Raw genomic sequence first — 21,929 nt, 5'->3', positions numbered from 1 at the left:
ATGAAGAAAGAGAGAGAAAAATCTAATCAGGATTAAGGACTTTCCCCTACCCATTCATGTAGTCCACACCATACTTAGAGTAGTCTCCCCTCACCTCAGATTTTTAGCAAGCAACAATGGTTTCCCCAAGCTATAGCTCCCTCTTCCCAAAACCCTTGTCTTTTCTCTCAATTTTCTCTTTTCTACGTACTGACAAATATTAGGTTAATTTAATCCATTTTTATTATAAAAACCTAATTTAATATCCTATTAATTCTACCTTAACCCAACTCCTTTTATCTTTCTCCTCCTTGGTCTTTTATTTCTATTATTTATAATTTTTACCCAACTCTTACTATTTTCTCTATTTTATATTTAATTTAATAATAATCCTCATTATTTAATTATCTACTCAATTAAATAAGTAATTAACTCTATTTCTACTAACTCCTAACGACCATATAAACATACCAATTCACCAATTGCATATAAAATTCATTTAAATAACTGAATAAATCACAAAATCAATTAAATAAATAATTTAATTAAAACAGGGTGTTACAAGGAAGGGAAAGGAGATAGAATAAAGAATAAGGATTGTTATTATTGATTTGTATATATAAATGATTTACAATTTGTATATTTATATACATCCATGTGATTTGTAGACTAAGTAACAAACTCTAAACCTTAACTAACTTGGGCTTGAGCTACAACTTGGGTTATGTTCTGGACTGGGCCAACACTCGGTCCAATACGCAATCCAAGGCCCAGTTAGAGGCTACTGGGTGAAAGGCCCAAAGAACATTTGTCTGACAGGCGAGGAGGACGAGGTTACCTGAACAACCCTTGTCATACGAAAGCTCTGGCTTGTGCGTCCTTGGAAGCTACCTCCCTCGCACGTGCTAATGAGGATACCTCCTCGTAGGCTTTATCACAACGCTTCTCCAAACATTACGGAGTCATCTTGCCTCAAAAAACCCGCGTCTCCCAGGTATTTCGGAGCAGTTGAACTGGGTTAGGAACCACGTGCTAGTCTCCACTACACACGTAGACCCTGGCAGTCTCCATATTGGGCCTGGGCATCCGACCCAGTGTAAAGACCTTAGACCAGTGCTGAGAGCTATAAATACCATCTTTCATTAGAGAGTCCGGTATTCATTATTCATACTATCACGCTCTTGTACTTGTGCTCCTTTACTCTCTTTCTCACTTTGGCATCGGAGTACCTTGCAGGTACACCTCCCCCATTCACCAATCCAACAAGTTGAAGGCCAAGATGATCATTCTGACCAGGTACGATCAGATTATATCAAAACAAAATTAAGTTGAAACATCCTTATGAACAATGTTATAAGTTATTGTCATAAGTTGTTTCAATATATTCTCTCAAACAAATAGTATCACAAAACGTATGTTAATAGGTAATTTCATATGAGTCAATGAAAACAAGCATTTATGCTCGTTGATCTTTAAATTTTCTAATATATATTTTATATTAGTTGAATTGCTTATTTATAAATATTCAAATGAAATAGGCTTTTAAGTAGGCTAGTAGGTCATTCAAACTTTCAAAAAACTAGACTTAGACTTAAAAATAAGCCCATAATAGACTCAAGTCATACTTAAGCTTTGAATTTTTTAATAGGCCGGACTCAGACTTAGCAAAGCCTATGACTCAGTCTATTTCCACCCCTAATTATGTTAGAACAAGATTTGTTCTGATCAATATTCTTAGTTTTGATGATAACAAGGATATGAATTTTGTGTGAGATAATGTGGTACTCTAATACATTGCAATTTCCCTTTCAGGAAATATATAAAGAGTATGCACAAATCAGCGCTCAGAAGCACTGTCTCAGAAGGTTCAGCATGCAACATCAGAACATGGTCTGGCAAGACATCAGAAGATGGTCAAGGCAGAATCAGAACATGGGTCTATGGAAGCATCAGAAGAACTTGAGATCAGAAGCAGAAGCACTGAAGTTCTCATGGTATCACGCTCAGAAGCACTTCAAGGTCAGAAGACAAGAAGATGCTTTGCACCAAGCTGTTTGACTCTGATGATATTCAAACGTTGTATACACAAACGTCAGATCAGAAGAAAGTACAGGTGGCAGGCTACGCTGACTGACAAAAGGAACGTTGGAAGCTATTAAAGGCAACGTCAGTAGACACAGCGTGAACAAGGCTCGAGGTAGTTGACAAAAGCGTGAAACATTAAATGCAATGCTGTACGGAATACGCAAAGCATTAAATGCTCCCAACGGTCATCTTCTCAAGTGCCTATAAATATGAAGTTCTGATGAGAAGCAAGCAAAAACAATCCTGAACGAACTTATTCTGAAAAACTTGCTGAAACGCTGTTCAACTCAAAGCTCAGAAACTTCATCTTCATCAAAGCTCACTACATTGCTGTTGTAATATATTAGTGAGATTAAGCTTAAACGTTAAGAGAAATATCACTGTTGTGATTATAGCTTTTCAGAAGCATTGTAAAACTCTTATTTGATTACATTAATTTGTAAGTAACTAGAGTGATCAAGTGTTGATCAGGATACTATAGGAAGTCTTAGCTTGTGTCTAAGCAGTTGTAATTAGAGTGATCACGTGGTGGTCAGGATACTCTAAGAAAGTCTTAGCTTGTGTCTAAGCATTTGTTCCTAGAGTGATCAGGTTGTGATCAGGATACTCTAGAAGACTTAGTCGTGGGCTAAGTGGAAAACCATTGTAATCTGTTGCGATTAGTGGATTAAATCCTCAGGTGAGGTAAATCACTCCGTGGGGGTGGACTGGAGTAGTTTAGTTAACAACGAACCAGGATAAAAATAACTGTGCAAATTGTTTTTATCGTTCAAGTTTTTACGACTACACTTATTCAAACCCCCCCCTTTCTAAGTGTTTTTCTATCCTTCAATTGGCATCAGAGCGCCGGTTCTAAGGTGCAAGCACTTAACCGTGTTTAGAAAAGATTCAGGAAGAGAAAAACGCTTCAGTAAAAGATGGCTGGTGAAATTCCAACAAACCCACCTGCATCTACATCTGGCTCTGCTGAGCAATACAATGGTAACAATGGTTATACTAGACCACCAGTATTTGATGGTGAAAACTTTGAATACTGGAAAGATAAACTGGAAAGTTACTTTCTTGGTCTAGATGGTGAATTATGGGATCTTCTGATGGATGGTTACAAACATCCAGTGAAAGCCAGTGGCGTAAGGCTTACAAGGCAAGAAATGGATGATGATCAAAAGAAGCTTTTCAAGAATCATCATAAATGTAGGACTATTTTGCTGAATGCTATCTCTCATGCTGAGTATGAGAAGATATCTAACAGGGAAACTGCCCATGATATATATGAGTCATTGAAAATGACCCATGAGGGAAATGCTCAAGTCAAGGAGACTAAAGCTCTTGCTCTAATCCAGAAATATGAAGCCTTCAAGATGGAGGATGATGAAGATATTGAGAAGATGTTCTCAAGATTTCAAACTCTAACTGCTGGATTGAGAGTTCTGGATAAAGGCTACACCAAGGCTGATCATGTAAAGAAGATCATCAGAAGCTTATCCAGAAGATGGGGTCCAATGGTGACTGCATTCAAGATTGCCAAGAATCTGAATGAAGTTTCGTTGGAAGAGCTTATTAGTGCCTTGAGAAGCCATGAAATAGAGCTGGATGCAAACGAGCCTCAGAAGAAAGGTAAGTCTATTGCATTAAAATCTAATGTTAAAAAATGCACTAACGCTTTTCAGGCTAGAGAAGAAGATCCTGAAGAATCAGAATCTGAAGAAGAAGATGAACTGTCCATGATCTCCAGAAGGGTAAACCAAGTCTGGAAGAGCAAGCAAAGGAAGTTCAGAGGCTTCAGAAGTTCAAAGAGATTTGAACGAGGAGAATCTTCTGGTGACAGAAGATCTGACAAGAAGAAGGGTGTCTGCTATGAGTGCAATGAGCCTGGACATTACAAGAACGAGTGTCCAAAACTTCAGAAGGAGAATCCCAAGAAGAAGTTTCATAAGAAGAAAGGTCTTATGGCAACATGGGATGATTCTGAATCAGAATCAGAATCAGACTCTGAAGGAGAGCAGGCCAACTTCGCGCTGATGGCTACAGAAGATGATGGATCAGAATCTACATCAGAATCAGATTCTGAAGAGGTATTTTCTGAACTATCTAGAGAAGAGTTAGTTTTCAGTTTAACAGAACTTCTGGAACTCAAGGCTCATCTTAATATCAAATACAAAAAGCTGAAGAAGCAGTTTGAATTTGAAACTAAGAAGTTGGAAGTGGAAAATTCTGAACTGAAGGAAAAAGTTTTAAATCTATCCAAAGATAGTGGATCTCCTTCTGAAACAGAAAAATCCATTCCTAGCATGAACCATATTCTGAAAGAATATGACTCGAGCTTCAGAAAGTTCTTATCTAGAAGTATTGGCAGAAGTCATCTTGCTTCTATGATATATGGTGTTTCTGGAAACAGAAGGTTTGGTTTTGGCTATGAGGGTGATACCTCACATAAATTTGAACCTATTGATGATCTGAAGATCACATACAAGCCATTGTATGATCAGTTCAAATATGGCCATGCACATGTGTATTACGGTGAACTGACTTTTTAATAATCGAAATGTCGCGGTAAGCAAGAGTCGCCACCGACTTTTATTTTATCCAAACAGGTTCGGAAAGGCAAAAAGAAACAGAAAAAAACCTTTTTAAGAAATCTAAGTTCGGGGGGTAATTTATGCAAAGGGAAGGTGTAAGGCACCCTTTGCATCCATGGTTTCCCATGGGCTCTTAATTGCTTTGCTTGCTCGTTTGTTTAGAAAATGTAGATGAAAGAGATAGAGACTTTAGCTCGTAAATGAGCGTTGCCCTTTTGAAAAATTATGAGAAAGAATATAATGAAAGTTTGAGCATTGCAAGGCAATTAGGGGCAATTACCTTAAACTCAGATGATAGGTCTCTTTTTAGCCTTTCAGAATGAAAGGGTCTATCCTTGCCATAAGAGGGCAGGAAGCCTTTCGTTTGGAGGTTGAAGGGTCATCGAAGCATCCTTTGCCATAAGACTGTCCCATGCCATAGAGGGGCAGGTAGTCTAAGGCAAGGATCAGAATAAGCCATTTTTGTTAGGCAACCAGAAGATACCTCAGCCTTTTTCCGTAGGCAACTTCCGAGGGTCGAGGTCATATTGCGTATCGAAGGCAGCATCATTTAGGGTCGTATGACCTTTAGTATTCGAGGCAGCATGGCCGAGGTATCTTCGAATTCGAGGGACGTGGCTTATTCTGCAAAAAACACAAAGACAACAGGCAACAAGGCAACAAGGCAACAGAGAGGTTACCCAAAGGGTGCGTGTGTGCAACAATCACGTGATTATATTCAGATATTTATCTTTTAATTAGTTATTCTAATTCAGTTTAAGGCTTGCACTCCCTAAGATTACTAACCACGCAGTATATAATAAAGCAATAAAGGGGAAGGGGACAATGAAACCAGCGGATCCCCAATGGGGTTTGACACAAGTAATAATAATAAAAGGCATAAAATAAAATGAGGTTTAGGGTTACCAATGACGTAGCTTTGGCAATTGATAAACCTGAAAAGGAGGAAGAACAAGAAGGCAAAGTACAGTGAGTGCATGATTAGTTCAGAAACAATCATAGTTAACTCTAATCAATAAAATAACAATAAAAGAAAAAGGGTAAAAGAAACTTAGCTTTGATTGACGAAGGTTGATAGTCGGAGGTAGCCTGAAACATTGACTCTGACCATCTGAGAATTGACAGAAGAATAAAATACAGTGAGTGTATGGCTAATTCAACGACAATTAAGGCTAACTCTAATTTGGAGGGAAGAAACAAAAATAAAATAGAATGAATATTTAAAATAAATATGAAATAGGACTTAGCTTTTAATTTGACGTGGCGTGCAGTCGGAGTGTATTTGAAGCAACTCTGAAAATTTGACACAAAGGAGAGAACTGGAAATGCAGACCCTAACAATAAACCCCTAAGGTTTATTTATTAAGAAAACTTGTTGTGACCTGAATGCTAGAATCATGTATGGTCGAATCCAATGCTCACGATGGTATTACCTCGCAAAAACACGAAAATGGGAATACGAGTATATGTAGAACGATACATGAAAAGTGATAAAAATATTAACAAATTTAATAACGTAAAAAACAAAGTCACAAACGAAAGTCTTAAATTCTTAAAGAAAGAAAGTATTAAACTATTTTTTTTGTATTTATTAATTAGCAATTTATTTACAAATTAACTATTCTATTTATACATTTAATTATTTTAATGATCTACAAATGTAATTCTTAAATAAAATAAAATAAATGACTTTTAAAACCATGTTAAACCATAACAACCAAAATGAAGCATAGAAATACATACTCTCTCCCACACGTGACGAACAGTATTCTCTGGTCTTCCTCATTCTTGACTTTTTTTCAAAATTATAGTAGGTCCAATTGGAAAGCGACACATGGCATGTTATTAACATAAAATAAATTGAAACTAAAGTCACAAGAATGAGAATTAAATCTCTTCTTCTTTACCGTCAAAACACAGTTCCATCACACCTCTTTCTTTTCTTCAATAATCAATTCCAAAACATCAAATACCACAGCAAGACAAAGCTTGTGAAAACGTTAGAAATAAGTGAAGCAAGACAAACCCAAAGCAGATCGGAGACAATCGTCATGGCCGGCGGAAGGGCGTGGTTCGTGTGGGTTACAAGCGGCAAATCGGAGGGCGCGGCGGATCGGATCTGGGCTGGAGCAAGGGCGTTTCCGATTTCGACTCAGTAAGGTCAGTCGTCGTGGATTTGTGGATGGTTGTTGTGCGTCAGTTCCACCGTTGTTGCTATATGATGATGATGTTGCAGGTTTTGAGTTTGAGATTTGAGGATGCTGGCCGGCGATGATGGAGACGTGTTGGATGTCACGCGTGTGCGCTTCGTTCTTCTTCTATTTCTATGCTTTGCTGTAACAATAAATAGATAAATAAATTAATTGAAACAAAGTTAATAGATAGATGATGATTGAAGGATTTGAAGCACATCCGTTTTGATGTATTGCTGGTATGAAATCGCGGCTTCGGCGAAGGTGTCATGGCAGAGATCCTGTATGCGTTGTTGCTCCGAGCGCGGGATGTCGCGGCTGAAGCTGGTCGACACCAGGACTCGTTGGATGGCAAAGATCAAAGCCGACGGACAGAGCGACAATTGCATCTTCTTGAGTTGCTTTTCCTTTTCTTTCTTTTTTTTGATATTCTTTCTCCACCGGCAAATAAACAACAAAGCTATCAACGACAACAACAAGAATGATGCTATTCTCAATTCTTTTTCTCTGTTTTGACTTGTCTTTAGTGGATCGAGAATAGTAGATTTGCATTTCTTCTTCTTCCTGCACAAGAGACAAAGACAATAACACATAATACAAATAGAGACGAGATTCGGTTGACGTTGTTATGATCGGTTTCGTCGGTGCTGTGCTGAATACTGCTGCGTTTGGAATTGAAGATTGATGATGGAATTGAGTTAAGTTTATGAATGATTAGTTAAGATTGGTGGATGTTGTATGGAATTTGAGAGTTCTAGTGAGGATTTGCAGGTTTGATTAAAAGAGAATATGAAGGTGAGTTTGGAATTTACGGCCAAAACAGGATGTGTGAGAGTCAGGGTTAGAAATTAGGAATAAGGGTATTTTGTAGGTTAGGATTCGTGGCTCTCCCCTAGAGCAAATGTTTGTTATATATACAAAAAATAGGTTAACAAAATAGGAAAAAGTTAATTGGAATCCAGATAATTACTTAGAAAATAATCAATCAAATTAATTATTTCTAAAAGTAATTTGCTTGTTCCTCAAGTTGTAAAATAAAAATCAAAACTTCTTTTTTTCTTTTGTATTTTTGAATACGTTATAATATTTTTTGACTAAAATAAACAAAAAAAGAAAAATTGACTATAAAAAAATAAATATTAAAATAAAAATGATAAAAAATGAATTTTTTTGTGATTTTTAATTAAATGAAAATAAAATTAAAACAAAAGTTAGGAGCAAATAAGAGGGAAAACTGTCAGAAGTGGGATTCGAACCCAGGACACTATATTCGTAAGCCTTACCGTCTTACCAACTAGCCCATGTCACTTATTCGGAACAAAATGACATTCGCAAATATATGAGGGCAAATTTTGGGGTATGACAGCTGCCCCTGTTCAATTATCTTAAACCTGAAGATGTAGAGTGGTTTGTATGCCAGTCGGTATCTGAAGGTGGAAGATGATTGAACACTAGAATACCAAGAAATTTGCCCTAGCTGAAGTAGGGACCTTTGTCGGAGATGGGCTTGTAGATGCCATCTGGTAGTTGAATTTTGAGAAGATGTTGTTTGCGCGTTGATCGTGTCATTACCGTTCGTGGTAGATGAATTAGATCCTTTGGAATTGATCGTGTCAGTATCGTTCGTGATACTTGAATTAGATCTTGGAAAGATGATCGTGTCTTCATCGTTCGTGATGATAGAATTAGATCTGAGGAGATAATCGTGTCTTCATCGTTCGTGATGATAGAATTAGATTCTCTTGTCGTGTCAGCACCGTTCGTAGTGACTGAATTAGACTGGGAAGGCCAGTGATCGTGTCCACACCGTTCGTGATGATAGACTTAGACCTCTGAAATTTGATCGTGTCAGTACCATTCGTAGTATCTGAATTAGATCTTCTGTCGTGTCAGTACCGTTCGTAGTAACCGAATTAGATCTTTTGTCGTGTCAGTACTGTTCGTAGTAGCTGAATTAGACTTTGAAAGTGATCGTGTCATTACCGTTCGTGGTAAATGAATTAGATCTTCGAGCGTTGATCGTGTCAGTACCATTCGTAGTAGCTGAATTAGATCTTGGAAAGTTGGAGATTTCGTTCATTTGTCGATACCTGTATTCTGAAAAAGGTAAGGTTAATCTTTATGCAATGTCATGATGCATGGGTTATGTAATGAATCCCTCAAAATAAATGAGAGCTTTTGCATGTTATGTATGAGTTCATTATGAGGTAATGTATGCAGTGTATGAACATGTTTATGACATATGATATGTGAATATGATTTATGTTGTCTTTGATTAAGAAAGTAGATCTTTATGTCCTTGTAATTGTACTGTCTGATCTTGTCTTGAAGATGCTCAGCTGGGAATTTATGATTTCTGCTTGGAGATGATCAGTGACTTGATGTTCCCTGATTGGTGATAAAGATATTGATAAATCATGTTGGAGGAGAGCGACAGTGTTGAAGATGTAAACTCTGTTGGGCAGTCATGTCTCTATCGGGAGCGTTTGAAGATATCTTCTTAATGATTACTCTGTGGGGATATGATCTTGTGAACCCGGCTTTGTGGGGAGACATGGGCGAAAGTTGCCCCCAGTATTATAGTAACTACTGCTTGATTTAGGACACGTCACTTAAAATGTCAAACTGGACTTGTATAGATTTGCCCCCAGTTAGCAGGAACTTTGGAAAGATTCGCCTTGCGAGGCCTTTATAAGATGTGCACTTTAGGAGACATGCCCCTAGTAATCATATGCCCAATATATGATGTCCTATGTTGGTTGAGAAGTAGCTTCAGATTTTCTTGGATGCGTGCCCCTGATTATTTTGGCATCCTTGAGAGGTTCTCGGAATCTTGACTTGATTGCCCCAGATTGTTTGGACAAATAGTTTGAAACCCACTTGAGGTGTATGCCTTTGATTGTTTGGATTTTGAGAGATTCTTATAATCTTGACTGGATTGCCCCAGATTGATTGGGCAAAGCATGCCATGCCCCTTGTATACGTAGGATACATTGCTTCTTGGCGTAATCTTGTCTGTCGGGATAACTTTCAGTCATTAGTTGTACCCTGTGCAAGTTCTTTCTGATGCTAACATTTGAAATTATGTAGCAGAATATGCTTAATAATGGATTCATGAGATGCAATGCGTACGTTTGTCTTGAGTTTTTTTTTTTGAAAAACATTAAAACAAAAAATGTAAAAGCGTGATATTTGTAAAAACATGCTATTTGTAACAATGTGATGTTTGTAAAAACAGGATATCAACTTAACATTTGTAGTAAAACCTTAAGGAGTCGGGATACCTCTTTGGTGGCAGTATGCTTTCGAACTAACCATACTTCAGTTAGGACTTTCAAGGGTTGTAACGTGGCTTGGTTCATGGTTTAAGAAACAAAGGATAACGGCTCAAAATTTTATTGTACCCACCCCTCTTCGTGATGATCTTCATTCCTAAGCTCAGTTAATTCAACTTACGCATTCGGGTTCCAAGAGATCTTTGAATTTGCACCTTTGATATTGACGATGGTTCACAAGCAAAGAGAACTTTTGAGATGGCAGTCACTTCTTCCTTTTGGTAGTCACAACATTGTGTTGTTCAGGAATTTATTGACTTCTCTTTTTTTTCATCTTTTTGATATCCCTAACTTTTGCCTGAACTGTCTATTTTGAGCTTACAGTCAGCGGGATGCCTTGATTTTTGCCTAAGTTATCTTTTGATTTTTGAATTAGCAGGCTTTTCTTTGTATATATGTTTTTTCATTTTTTTTTTTCTTTTTGAAAGATATTGACTGCGTTGCTTAATGATTGATGAACCATCATTGTCTTTTGATTGACATCTCCAACACCTCTTTGATGTGTATGGTTAAACGTTTATGATTGAAACCTTTGTTGAAAGGTGTACTGAATGATTCTCTTAAAATAGAATGCACAGCCAAATTAACTGAGAACTACCCTGCCCCAGGTTATGATCAAGGGTTTTAATTAGTACAAGAAAGAAAACTTCTACTTCTTAGGCTCAAAAGGGGTTAACGAGGGATTAACATCCTTATATCTCCACTGTTTAGGAATTGAAACAATGCCTGTACATCGTCAGCATAGTCCGCTCAAAAGCATACTGTATGAGGTTGCGGTATCGTTTTCGTCATCCTCCCTCAAAAGGTATACAACTTTAGCAGGAATTGAGTATCACAAAACACATGCAAAGTAAAGATGCAGTTTAGAATGAGCGGTAGCGAAATAATTTATTCAAGACAAACATATGCAATGCACTGATGATGATTATTAAAACAGATAATGTCTATCATAATTAGAATGTTTAAACAAACAGAGAAGAAACATGCAAATGAAAGTAGATCTAATGATCCAAAAGTTCATCCGTCGAGATGTCAATCAATCTTGTCATGACTAGGCATAGGAGTGGTGATCACCACAGGGGTTTCAGGAGGGCTGGATTTGATTTCTCCGTCATTGATCAGATCTTGAATCTTATTCTTTAATGTCCAGCAATTGTTTGTGTCATATCCAGGACTGTTGGAATGGTACGCGCACCTCGCATTGGGTTTATAGTAGGTGTTAGAATTCTTAGGAGCATCCCTCAGAGTAATCAATCTGATTTTCAATAGATGTTGTAATGCTTGAGCCAACGACATATTGATCTTGGTGAATTGACGCTTAGGTACGTCTGACTTTCTTCGTTGTTGTGGGACTTGGTGTAGAGATTCAGAGTATCCGGGGTTCGAGCTTCCGGAATGTGTATCTGATTGAGAAGACCAGAACGGGTCATGCTTTAGACCATATCTGTAGAGGAGTGTCAGAACGAGCCATACTTTAGACTATATCTTTTGAGGAATAGCAGAACGAGTCGTACGTTAGACCATATCTGTTGGAATGTCAGAACGAGTCATACATTGGACTATATCTGTTGAAGGATATCAGAACGAGCTATTCATTAAACCATATCTGAAGGGGAATGTCAGAACGAGTCATACATTAGACCATATCTGATGAATAATGCCAGAACGAGTCATACATTAGACCATATCTGACTGACGATACCGGAACGGGTCATACATTGGACCATATCTGATAGGGAATACCGGAACGGGTCGCACATTAGACCATATCTGATAGAGAATGCTTGCTTGTTAGAGTCGATGAGTTATTTGACGAAGTTTTGGAATGTAAAAGGGCTTGTCAGAATGAATCTCCGACTCGATTATATCTGAGAGGAATGATTGTCGAGGCGGAACATTTGTTTGAAGAATTCTGACTCTTGTCTTTGAACATCCTTCTTTGAGAATCAAGCTCACCATATCGAGTGGGTCATCGCCTCTGATTCGGGATACTTCTGAATTTGGAGGTACATGGCCAGAGGAAAGTAAATCCTCTTGCCCCTTGTTAGGTGCTAAACCTTTGAATCGGCAGGTATGTGGCTAGAGGAAAATAAATCCTCTTGCCCCTTGATAGGAATTTAGTCCTTGATAAGAGTACCTGAAATTGTGCGCCCTAAATCCCTAAGATCCTTGAAAGGGTTAGTTTACCTGTGATGTTATGATGTTATGATGTCATGATGTCATGTGAATGCAATGCATCAGAAAAAACATAGGGTAATAAGGACGAGTGAGTCCCACAAGAAAAACCTGCAAGAAAACCGAAGGGTTAGTAGCAAGCACAAACAAGTCACACAAGTGTCCTTAGGCTTAAAGGCTTGCATGTAGTCCATAGGTGAGTACCCTCCCCACTGAAGTTTAGTCGGATCAACCTGTCCTAAAATAGTAACCGGGTTCTATGGTGCTCATATCCCTGATCTTTCTCGCGGGCATTATCTCAACATGGCACTCGAACGGCCAGCCAAAAACATCCCTAGAGTCCAATCTCAATGAGTGTAGCATCGAGTATCAACCGGCTTCAGTCAGGAATCTAAAGCCAGCCATCTCGCTACTTCCTATAGGCCAAAGTCAAGTTCAACTAAGGTTCTAAGGGCGGATTAATGCTTGTGACACCACGCGGTAGCCAAACGTCTCCTCGATCATATTCAAGGGCCATCAGGACAAACCAAAGCGTCGCACTAACGGTGGCCACCAGTTCAACCATAACGATACATGTCGTACAGCCTCCCTGGTCTCATGCCACATACCTAAGGTACACTAGATCCGGGTGTAGGATCTTTCACACAACAGAATACCCAAAACAGCCCTGCAAAAGTAAAGCAAGCAAAACAAACAATAGAAAACATTTAAGTGAATCCTAAACCTTTAAGGTAACCCCTCTTTTATCGAAATTTTTCCCCAGCAGAGTCGCCAGTTCTGTATTACGGTGAACTGACTTTTTAATAATCGAAATGTCGCGGTAAGCAAGAGTCGCCACCGACTTTTATTTTATCCAAACAGGTTCGGAAAGGCAAAAAGAAACAGAAAAAAACCTTTTTAAGAAATCTAAGTTCGGGGGGTAATTTATGCAAAGGGAAGGTGTAAGGCACCCTTTGCATCCATGGTTTCCCATGGGCTCTTAATTGCTTTGCTTGCTCGTTTGTTTAGAAAATGTAGATGAAAGAGATAGAGACTTTAGCTCGTAAATGAGCGTTGCCCTTTTGAAAAATTATGAGAAAGAATATAATGAAAGTTTGAGCATTGCAAGGCAATTAGGGGCAATTACCTTAAACTCAGATGATAGGTCTCTTTTTAGCCTTTCAGAATGAAAGGGTCTATCCTTGCCATAAGAGGGCAGGAAGCCTTTCGTTTGGAGGTTGAAGGGTCATCGAAGCATCCTTTGCCATAAGACTGTCCCATGCCATAGAGGGGCAGGTAGTCTAAGGCAAGGATCAGAATAAGCCATTTTTGTTAGGCAACCAGAAGATACCTCAGCCTTTTTCCGTAGGCAACTTCCGAGGGTCGAGGTCATATTGCGTATCGAAGGCAGCATCATTTAGGGTCGTATGACCTTTAGTATTCGAGGCAGCATGGCCGAGGTATCTTCGAATTCGAGGGACGTGGCTTATTCTGCAAAAAACACAAAGACAACAGGCAACAAGGCAACAAGGCAACAGAGAGGTTACCCAAAGGGTGCGTGTGTGCAACAATCACGTGATTATATTCAGATATTTATCTTTTAATTAGTTATTCTAATTCAGTTTAAGGCTTGCACTCCCTAAGATTACTAACCACGCAGTATATAATAAAGCAATAAAGGGGAAGGGGACAATGAAACCAGCGGATCCCCAATGGGGTTTGACACAAGTAATAATAATAAAAGGCATAAAATAAAATGAGGTTTAGGGTTACCAATGACGTAGCTTTGGCAATTGATAAACCTGAAAAGGAGGAAGAACAAGAAGGCAAAGTACAGTGAGTGCATGATTAGTTCAGAAACAATCATAGTTAACTCTAATCAATAAAATAACAATAAAAGAAAAAGGGTAAAAGAAACTTAGCTTTGATTGACGAAGGTTGATAGTCGGAGGTAGCCTGAAACATTGACTCTGACCATCTGAGAATTGACAGAAGAATAAAATACAGTGAGTGTATGGCTAATTCAACGACAATTAAGGCTAACTCTAATTTGGAGGGAAGAAACAAAAATAAAATAGAATGAATATTTAAAATAAATATGAAATAGGACTTAGCTTTTAATTTGACGTGGCGTGCAGTCGGAGTGTATTTGAAGCAACTCTGAAAATTTGACACAAAGGAGAGAACTGGAAATGCAGACCCTAACAATAAACCCCTAAGGTTTATTTATTAAGAAAACTTGTTGTGACCTGAATGCTAGAATCATGTATGGTCGAATCCAATGCTCACGATGGTATTACCTCGCAAAAACACGAAAATGGGAATACGAGTATATGTAGAACGATACATGAAAAGTGATAAAAATATTAACAAATTTAATAACGTAAAAAACAAAGTCACAAACGAAAGTCTTAAATTCTTAAAGAAAGAAAGTATTAAACTATTTTTTTTGTATTTATTAATTAGCAATTTATTTACAAATTAACTATTCTATTTATACATTTAATTATTTTAATGATCTACAAATGTAATTCTTAAATAAAATAAAATAAATGACTTTTAAAACCATGTTAAACCATAACAACCAAAATGAAGCATAGAAATACATACTCTCTCCCACACGTGACGAACAGTATTCTCTGGTCTTCCTCATTCTTGACTTTTTTTCAAAATTATAGTAGGTCCAATTGGAAAGCGACACATGGCATGTTATTAACATAAAATAAATTGAAACTAAAGTCACAAGAATGAGAATTAAATCTCTTCTTCTTTACCGTCAAAACACAGTTCCATCACACCTCTTTCTTTTCTTCAATAATCAATTCCAAAACATCAAATACCACAGCAAGACAAAGCTTGTGAAAACGTTAGAAATAAGTGAAGCAAGACAAACCCAAAGCAGATCGGAGACAATCGTCATGGCCGGCGGAAGGGCGTGGTTCGTGTGGGTTACAAGCGGCAAATCGGAGGGCGCGGCGGATCGGATCTGGGCTGGAGCAAGGGCGTTTCCGATTTCGACTCAGTAAGGTCAGTCGTCGTGGATTTGTGGATGGTTGTTGTGCGTCAGTTCCACCGTTGTTGCTATATGATGATGATGTTGCAGGTTTTGAGTTTGAGATTTGAGGATGCTGGCCGGCGATGATGGAGACGTGTTGGATGTCACGCGTGTGCGCTTCGTTCTTCTTCTATTTCTATGCTTTGCTGTAACAATAAATAGATAAATAAATTAATTGAAACAAAGTTAATAGATAGATGATGATTGAAGGATTTGAAGCACATCCGTTTTGATGTATTGCTGGTATGAAATCGCGGCTTCGGCGAAGGTGTCATGGCAGAGATCCTGTATGCGTTGTTGCTCCGAGCGCGGGATGTCGCGGCTGAAGCTGGTCGACACCAGGACTCGTTGGATGGCAAAGATCAAAGCCGACGGACAGAGCGACAATTGCATCTTCTTGAGTTGCTTTTCCTTTTCTTTCTTTTTTTTGATATTCTTTCTCCACCGGCAAATAAACAACAAAGCTATCAACGACAACAACAAGAATGATGCTATTCTCAATTCTTTTTCTCTGTTTTGACTTGTCTTTAGTGGATCGAGAATAGTAGATTTGCATTTCTTCTTCTTCCTGCACAAGAGACAAAGACAATAACACATAATACAAATAGAGACGAGATTCGGTTGACGTTGTTATGATCGGTTTCGTCGGTGCTGTGCTGAATACTGCTGCGTTTGGAATTGAAGATTGATGATGGAATTGAGTTAAGTTTATGAATGATTAGTTAAGATTGGTGGATGTTGTATGGAATTTGAGAGTTCTAGTGAGGATTTGCAGGTTTGATTAAAAGAGAATATGAAGGTGAGTTTGGAATTTACGGCCAAAACAGGATGTGTGAGAGTCAGGGTTAGAAATTAGGAATAAGGGTATTTTGTAGGTTAGGATTCGTGGCTCTCCCCTAGAGCAAATGTTTGTTATATATACAAAAAATAGGTTAACAAAATAGGAAAAAGTTAATTGGAATCCAGATAATTACTTAGAAAATAATCAATCAAATTAATTATTTCTAAAAGTAATTTGCTTGTTCCTCAAGTTGTAAAATAAAAATCAAAACTTCTTTTTTTCTTTTGTATTTTTGAATACGTTATAATATTTTTTGACTAAAATAAACAAAAAAAGAAAAATTGACTATAAAAAAATAAATATTAAAATAAAAATGATAAAAAATGAATTTTTTTGTGATTTTTAATTAAATGAAAATAAAATTAAAACAAAAGTTAGGAGCAAATAAGAGGGAAAACTGTCAGAAGTGGGATTCGAACCCAGGACACTATATTCGTAAGCCTTACCGTCTTACCAACTAGCCCATGTCACTTATTCGGAACAAAATGACATTCGCAAATATATGAGGGCAAATTTTGGGGTATGACAACATGATATTAGGCTCACTTCACATGCACAGAAGTTTAACACTGTTCACACCAAGAAGCATGTGACACATCCTAAGAAATATCATGCTGACAAACCTAAAGAATATCATGTTGTTCCTCCTGTTAAATATTTTGCTAAACCCAAGTTCAATCAGAACTTGAGGAGAACTAACAAGAAAGGACCCAAGAAATTGTGGGTACCTAAGGAGAAGATAATTTCTGTTGCAGATATCCTTGGCGGCAAAGAGGACAAAAAGCAAAATGTCATGGTACCTGGACTCTGGGTGCTCGCGACACATGACGGGAAGAAGGTCTATATTCCAAGACCTGGTGCTTAAATCTGCTGGAGAAGTGAAGTTTGGAGGAGATCAGAAGGGCAAAATCATTGGCTCTGGAACCATAAGTCTTGGTAACTCTCCTTCCATAACTAATGTACTTCTTGTAGAAGGATTAACGCATAACTTATTGTCCATAAGTCAATTAAGTGACAATGGTTATGATATAATCTTCAATCAAAAGTCTTGCAAGGCTGTAAGTCAGAAGGATGGCTCAATCCTATTTACAGGCAAGAGAAAGAACAACATCTATAAGATTGATCTTTCTGATCTTGAGAAGCAGAAGGTGACTTGTCTTATGTCTGTTTCTGAGGAGCAATGGGTCTGGCACAGAAGATTAGGACATGCTAGTTTGAGAAAGATTTCTCAGATTAACAAACTAAATCTGTCAGAGGACTCCCAAATCTGAAATACAAATCAGATGCTCTTTGTGAAGCATGTCAGAAGGGCAAGTTCTCCAGACCTGCATTCAAGTCTAAGAATGTTGTTTCTTCCTCAAGGCCGTTAGAACTCTTGCACATTGATCTGTTTGGCCCAGTCAAAACAGCATCTGTCAGAGGGAAGAAATATGGATTAGTCATCGTTGATGATTATAGCCGCTGGACATGGGTAAAGTTCTTGAAACACAAGGATGAGCCTCATTCAGTGTTCTTTGAATTCTGCACTCAGATCCAGTCTGAGAAAGAGTGCAAAATCATAAAGGTCAGAAGTGATCATGGTGGCGAATTTGAGAACAGATTCTTTGAGGAGTTCTTCAAAGAAAATGGTATTGCCCATGATTTCTCTTGTCCTAGAACTCCACAGCAAAATGGAGTTGTAGAGCGAAAGAATAGGACTCTACAAGAAATGGCCAGAACCATGATCAATGAAACCAATATGGCTAAGCATTTCTGGGCAGAAGCAATAAACACTGCATGTTATATTCAGAATAGAATCTCTATCAGACCTATTCTAAATAAGACTCCTTATGAATTGTGGAAGAACAGAAAGCCCAACATTTCATATTTCCATCCTTTTGGATGTGTATGTTTTATTCTGAATACTAAAGATCATCTTGGTAAGTTTGATTCTAAAGCACAAAAGTGTTTCCTTCTTGGATATTCTGAACGCTCTAAAGGCTACAGAGTATACAATACTGAAACATTGATTGTAGAAGAATCAATCAATATCAGGTTTGATGATAAGCTTGGTCTTGAAAAACCAAAGCAGTTTGAGAATTTTGCAGATATTGATATTGATATATCAGAAGCTGTAGAACCAAGAAGAAAAGTTTCAGAAGCTGAAAACCAAAGCAGCAAAGACTCAGAAGATCAGGTTGCTGCATCCTTGGAAAATCTTAGAATTTCTGAAGAACCAACAGTCAGAAGATCACCTAGACTTGCCTCAGCTCATTCAGAAGATGTGATCATTGGGAAGAAAGATGATCCTATCAGAACAAGAGCATTCCTCAAGAACAATGCTGAATGTCAATTAGGTCTAGTTTCTCTGATCGAGCCAACTTCTGTTGATCAAGCTCTAGAAGATACAGACTGGATAATTGCCATGCAAGAAGAGTTAAATCAGTTTACAAGGAATGATGTTTGGGATCTTGTTCCAAGACCTAAAGGATTCAATATTATAGGAACAAAATAGGTTTTCAGAAACAAGCTGAGTGAGAAAGGTGAAGTGGTAAGAAACAAAGCCAGACTGGTGGCTCAGGGTTATAGTCAGCAAGAAGGGATTGACTATACAGAAACCTTTGCACCAGTGGCCAGGTTAGAATCTATACGTCTATTAATTTCTTTTGCCACTCAACACAACATCACTCTTTATCAGATGGATGTTAAGAGTGCCTTCTTAAATGGTTACATAGATGAAGAAGTTTATGTCCATCAACCTCCTGGTTTTGAAGACTCCATGTCTCCAAATCATGTTTTTAAATTAAAGAAATCATTATACGGAATGAAACAAGCTCCTAGATCTTGGTATGAACGTTTGAGTTCTTTCCTTCTGGAAAATGGTTTCACTAGAGGAAAAGTGGACACTACTCTCTTCTGTAAAACATTTAAAAAGGATATTTTAATTTGTCAAATATATGTTGATGATATTATCTTTGGAACATCTAATGCTACACTTGGAAAGGAGTTTGCTGAGTCTATGCAGGCTGAATTTGAAATGAGCATGATGGGAGAACTCGAGTATTTCCTAGGGATTCAAATCAACCAAACTTCTTATGGAACCTATGTTCATCAAACGAAGTATGTGAAAGAACTTCTGAAGAAGTTTAATCTTTCTGAAAGTAAAGAAGCCAAAACTCCTATGCATCCAACATGTGTCCTAGGTAAGAATGAAGTAAGTAAGAAGGTAGATCAGAAGTTGTACAGAGGTATGATTGGATCTCTTCTATACCTAACTGCTTCTAGACCTGACATTCTCTTCAGTGTTTGTTTGTGTGCTAGATTCCAATCAGATCCGAGAGAATCTCATTTAACTGCGGTTAAGAGAATTCGGAGGTATCTGAAAGGTACTACTAATGTTGGTTTAGTTTACAGAAGATCCAAAGATTACAACTTAGTAGGATTCTGTGATGCTGACTATGCTAGAGATAGAATTGAAAGGAAGAGCACTTCTGGAAGTTGTCAATTTCTTGGAAGACATCTGATCTCATGGTACAGCAAGAAGCAAGCTACTATTGCCCTCTCAACAACAGAAGCAGAATATGTTGCTGCTACTGGATGTAGCACACAAATGCTCTGGATGAGAAGTCAGCTAGAAGATTATCAGATATATGAGAGTAACATTCCTATTTTTTGTGATAATACTTCTGCTATATGTTTATCTAAAAATCCTATCTTACATTCAAAAGCTAAACATATTGAGATTAAACATCATTTCATAAGGGACTATGTTCAGAAGGGTGTTATATCTTTAAACTTTGTGGATACAGACCATCAATGGGCTGATATCTTTACAAAACCCTTTGCTGAAGATAGGTTTAAGTTCATTCTGAAGAATATCAGTATGGATTTATGCCCAGAATGAGAAGATGAGAAGATCTTATGTATGAGTATCTTCTGAAATGAGATTGGATTAATGTCTTATAAGAAGTTCTGATCTTAAATCAATTAGAAGTAGTGACTCGTTTATTACTAACGTTTCATTGTCTAAGTTGATTCAGAATATCTTTTAAAGTAAAACAGTTGTATCTAGCTTTCCAGATAGTAACTCGTGTCTACCCTATTTGGACAAACGTGCGTGCAGTTGAGGAGGCGCCTTTCCTAGGTAACTGTTCTATCATTTCATTTGTCATAATTTCTCTCCTCTTGTCACGTAACATTAAATGCCATTCATCATTTCTTTTATTTTCTTTTTCGTTTTTATATCCGTCAAACGTTTCCCTTCCCTAGAACGTTTCCTTCCCCATATTCCCTCTATTTATTTCTCCATTTCTTTGCATTCTTCAATCAATCTTTGCGCTCTCTCTCTCTCTCTTTCTCTCACTTTTCTATGAATATCTTTTGCGTAAACCATAGTTCATTCTTCATCGATCTAGCATTCATCATGAATCCTTCGCCTAGTTCCCTTCATCAAAACTTTAAACCAGTTGAAGAAACTAAGTCTCAAAAGTGGCTGATCTATTTGAATAGAACGGATGGAAGGGTTAATCGGTTACAGGATGAGAAACATATCTCGGGATGGCATTCCAAGTTTTTCTCAAGTCAGATCTCTTTTTTGATGCTGTTATCAACATTTGTCCAAAGGAAGAAGACTTTCTTGAGATATTGGATGAAGTTAGGTTCCATAAGGACTTAACTTCTATGTTAAGGGAAAGCCTATCTGAGAATACGCTCTCTCCTGGTGAACTGTTCTCAGTTCCTCCTTTGTATTCATTTACTTCTTTCTCTGGGAGCTGCTCAGGCATGCAGAGTTTCAAGATTTGATGACCAAGCAAGAGCAAGAACAACGCTGGGATTCATGATATACTGGCTTAGATTAGGACTAGGCTAGGGTTGTAGTCTTTGTATCCTTGTAGTTTTCTTTGCTTGTTGCACTTGTGTATCAGCATACATCTTCTGTAACTCTGTTTGGTTAATCAATGAAAAGCTTATTCTGCATAACTCTTGTACTTCTGCTTGTTTTATCAATGTTTATTTGTTTTTCTTTCCTTTGTCGAATGCTTACATCTGAATCTTTTACATTCTTTTTGATGTTATGACAAAAAGGGGGAGAAATAGTGATAAATGATTTGATTTATATTAGCAGTTGCCGGGAAGAAAGCCCCCACATTACTAACAGAAGCTGCAAACTTCATATGTTTCTAAGTTGTGTTGTTGCAGGAATTGAAGATTCAAGATCAATAAGCAACAAGATGAATCAAGTTCTTGGATTCTTGAAGCAAGCTGAGTGCTATGAAGCTTCAGAATCAGAAGCAAGAAGGAAGAATGTTCAGATATTCTGATGATAGAATATGATCTGAAACATTATGTCTATTTGTTCTGACACATTCTATATGGCTCTGATACATATTATGTGTTCTGAAACATATTTTATGTTCTGATTCATTCATGCTGACTTTTGTCGTTTAGTTTTGTTCTGTAACATTTCAGGATGTAGAGATGCTCTGATGATGCTCTGGTACATTCAACAATGTTCTGATACAATCTAGCATGAAGTGATGAAAGAAGAAATTCAAGCTCTGAAGCTGTCCTAATGGAAGCAAGATTCAGAAGTTGTGGATGTTCTGAAGATCTAAAGAAATTCAAGTTCTGAAGCTGTCCGATGGAAGCAGAAGTCAGAAGCTGGGAATGTTCTGAAGATCAAAGAAATTCAAGTTCTGAAGCTGTCCGATGGAAGCAGAAGTCAGAAGC

At 37.7% G+C, this 21,929-nt stretch overlaps 1 non-coding gene across 1 annotated transcript; it reads left to right on the top strand.

The window, feature by feature from the left end:
• The first annotated feature begins 20,106 nt into the window (after positions 1-20,106).
• Positions 20,107-20,179, top strand: LOC131654451 (small nucleolar RNA SNORD61). Its single transcript, XR_009299488.1, has one exon. It is a non-coding gene; the product is annotated as a small nucleolar RNA SNORD61 (small nucleolar RNA).
• The last annotated feature ends 1,750 nt before the right edge of the window (positions 20,180-21,929 follow it).

The sequence above is a fragment of the Vicia villosa genome, linkage group LG2 (assembly GCF_029867415.1).
Source record: "Vicia villosa cultivar HV-30 ecotype Madison, WI linkage group LG2, Vvil1.0, whole genome shotgun sequence".
Lineage (NCBI taxonomy): Eukaryota > Viridiplantae > Streptophyta > Magnoliopsida > Fabales > Fabaceae > Vicia > Vicia villosa.
The sequence above is the reverse complement of the archived record's forward strand: the minus strand, read 5'-3'. Positions and strand labels throughout refer to the sequence as shown.